This window comes from Carlito syrichta, unplaced genomic scaffold (genome assembly GCF_000164805.1).
Source record: "Carlito syrichta isolate Samal-C Ts95f unplaced genomic scaffold, Tarsius_syrichta-2.0.1 Scaffold309173, whole genome shotgun sequence".
Classification (NCBI taxonomy): Eukaryota; Metazoa; Chordata; class Mammalia; order Primates; family Tarsiidae; genus Carlito; species Carlito syrichta.
This window is the reverse complement of record NW_007253269.1, coordinates 335,298-338,772: the sequence shown is the minus strand read 5'-3', so window position 1 is coordinate 338,772 and position 3,475 is coordinate 335,298. Positions and strand designations below refer to the sequence as shown.

At 48.8% G+C, this 3,475-nt stretch overlaps 1 pseudogene across 1 annotated transcript in view; it reads left to right on the top strand.

The window, feature by feature from the left end:
- The window catches only part of LOC103269283, a 10,126-nt pseudogene that overhangs the window by 521 nt on the left and 6,130 nt on the right, over positions 1 to 3,475 (top strand). The window lies entirely within an intron of this gene.

Sequence of the window (3,475 nt, the reverse complement as noted above, 5' to 3'; positions counted from 1 at the left end):
CACTGCACTCCAGTCTGGGCGACAGAGTGAGACTCCAACTCAAAAAAAAGAAACAAAAAACAAAAACAAAAACAAAAAAACATGCAACAACCATAATGAACGCCATTCAGCAAAATGCCAGCACACGTCGACATGAACACAGCTGGGAGACACTGATATGCCAAGATTATGAAACCTCACCAAATTGTCGTGCAGTGCTGCCAACGTAAGTGCAAGGTGACAAGTTCGCAAACTTAATCGTCACACCCCGAATATAAAGACCAGAAATAAAAAGAGCCCTTGCGTATTTGTTAGTACCCTAGAAACACCCTTCACGTCCCCCCCGCCCCCAGTTGTCGACTCTTTCTTCTCTCTCTAGAAGTAATTATTTTTTTTGAGTTGGAGTCTCACTCCTTCGCCCAAGCTGGAGTACAATGGCACGCACACTCACGGCCACCCCAGCGTTGACCTTCTGGGCTCCAGCAATCCTTCAGCCTCAGCCTTCCAAGTAGCCAGAACTACAGACGTGCACTACCATTCGGCTATTTTTAATTTTATTGTAGAGATGAGGTCTCGCCAAGGTGCCTGGGCTGGTCTCCAACCCATGGGCTCAGGCAATCCACTCACCTCAGCCTCCCAAAGTACTAGGATGACAGGCTGAGCCACTGAGTCCGGCCTGTAATGATTTTCGTTTTCCTGTCTCAGGTTTACTTGTACAAATAGCACTGGAGGACACCGGTCTTATGCAGATGGCAGCCCAGGGGTCACACCAGTCCTTCTGTCCTCGTGGTGGCAGGCAGAGGCTTCTTATTCTACTCTGGTGCCTTTGTGGGGGCCTGGGCAACTTTGGAAGCAAGAGCTGGAACTGAAGCTGGAGCGGCTTCTATCCTTGGCCCTGGCTCTATCCTTGGCCTTTGGTTGGCAGAGCTTGAGGCCCTTGGCAATATGGGCATGATCACACTTCCCAAGCTTTGGGTGGAAAGCTCATCAAGTTTGCGGCTAGGACCCTTGGGGTCTTAGGCTTCACGTCCTTGGGCTTTACGGGATCCTTGATAGCCTCGTCGTTGTGCACTCATGGCCTTGGTGGTTGTTGGCTTGCATCTTCTTCAGGCCCTCCTTGTGCTTCTTGGCAAAGCACGTGTTTCTCAGGAACTGGGGGTCCACCCCCTTGAGAGTTGTGTCTTTGTCATCGGAGTTTCTTGAGGCCGTTTCTGTTTCACTTTCAGGACGGGTTGTGTATGGGGTGGTTCTTGGACTTGGTCACACCTGCACCATAATTGGCGGCTCCTGAAGCACCTGGGACGGGAAGAGAGAGCAAGAGGCCGGTGTAGCACGGGAAACGGGGCCGACGCCACCGGAAAGTCTCTGCGGTAACCAGGATTCTGATTTGGCTCATGAATCACTAGCACCTATGTGTGTCCCTAAAAACACTGAATTTTGAAAAAGTGAGAAGCAAGCACAAAGCTGATTGTGCCAAAAAAGGGTAAAATTGCTACTATATGATGAAGACCCTTAGGAGGAGGCAAGATAGCGGTCTGGGTTGGAGTATGGCCTCAGGGTCTTCCAGAACACAAGAGCCATTTTCAGGAAGGTCAGCCAGGCCTGAGGCCTGGACGGAGGGCTCACCCAATGGCCTTGTCCACCTCAGAAAATCCGCAAAATCTGGAAAATCTGTAGTACCAGTCTATAGATTCAGATTTCTCCCATTGTTCCTAGAATGTGTTTTTAAAATCAGCTTTATTAAGGCATAATTTACATACAATTAGAATATCTTTTGTAAGTGTTCCTTTTCTCCCCACCACCCCCAGGATCCAATTTAGGTTCATACATTACATTTGACTTTTATGTGCTTTAGTCTCTTCATCTAGAGTAGTCCTTCTGACTTTTTGTTTTGTTCTTTACATAATCTCCTTTTCATAGCTTTAAAACACCCAACTTTACAGCCTGGCCTGGTGCCTTATGCCTGTCATTCCAGCACTTTGGGAGGCAGAGACGAGAGGGTTGCCTGAGCCCACGGGTTCAAGACCAGCCTGAGCCACATGGTGAGACCTCAGCTCTACAATAAATCAAAAACTTAGCTGGGTGTGGTGATGCATGCTTGTAGCTCCAGCTACTTGGAAGGCTGAGGCGGAAGAATCGACTGAGCCCAGCAAGTCAAGGCTTTGGTGGCTGTGAGTGTGTCACTACATTCCAGCCTGGGTGACAGACTCTGACTCAAAAAAAAGAAAAAAAAAACCAGAACCAAAAAACCAGCTTTATTGAGATTATAATTTATGTGCCATAAAAATTCACCCTTGTTAACCCTCCTACTCAATAATTCTTTTTTTTTTTTTTTTTTTTGTGGGGGGTAGTTTGAGTCGAAGTCTCACTCTGTTACCCAGGCTGGAGTGCAGTGGCATGCTTACAGCCACCGCTGTCTCCACCTGCTGGGCTCTGGCGATCCTCCCGCCTCAGCCTTCCATGCAGATGGAACTACAGGCGCGCACTACCACGCCCAGCTTATATATTTTTGATTTATTGTAGAGACAAGGTCTCACCAAGTTGCCCAGGTTGGTCTCGAACCCTGAGCTCAGGCAAGCCTCTTGCCTCGGCCTCCCAATGTGCTGGGATTACAGGCTTGGGCCATAGCGCCTGGCTCAACTCAACAATTCTTAGTGAATTTACTAAATTGTTTACTCATCACCATAATTCAGTTTTAGAACATCCCATCACCCCAGTATGAGGCCTTTGTGCCCATTTGTAGCCAGCCAGTCTCACTTCCACTCCAGTCCCTGTCTCTATAGATTTGCTGTTTCTGGACTTTTCACTGAAGTTGAATCACATGCTGTGTGGTCTTTGCTTTTCCCACTTGTTAAAAAAGTGAAATTACTTTTTATTTTTATTTATTTATTTATTTATTTTGAGTTGGAGTCTCACTCTATCGCCCAGACTGGAGTGCAGTGGCCGCTCCCGGCCACCGCAGCCTTGACCTGCTGGGCTCCGGCGATCCTTCCACCTCAGCCTTCCGAGTAGCTGGAACTACAGGTGCGTGCTACCACACCCAGCTAATTTGTTTTTTTTTGATTTATTGTAGAGATGAGGTCTTGCCAAGTTGCCCAGGTGGGTCTCGAACCCGCAGGCTTACGCAATTCACTCACCTCGGCCTCCCAAAGCACCAGATTACAGGCTGAGCCGCCGAGCCCGGCCAAAATTGACTTTTTAAAGGATCCAGGACAGGCTGGGCACTCACGCCTGTAATCCCAGCACTTTGGAGGCCAAGGCGAGAGGATTGCCTGAGCCCAGGGATTTGAAACCAGCCCGGGCAACCTGGTGAGACCTCGTCTCTACAATAAACCAAAAAATTAGCCAGTTGTGGTAACACGCGCCTGTAGTTCCAGCTACATGGAAGACTGAGGCAGAAGGATGGCCTGAGCCCAGCAGGTCAGGGCTGCAGTGGCCATGAGTGTGACACTGCACTCCAGCCTGGGTGACCAAGTGAGACTTCGACTCAAAAAAA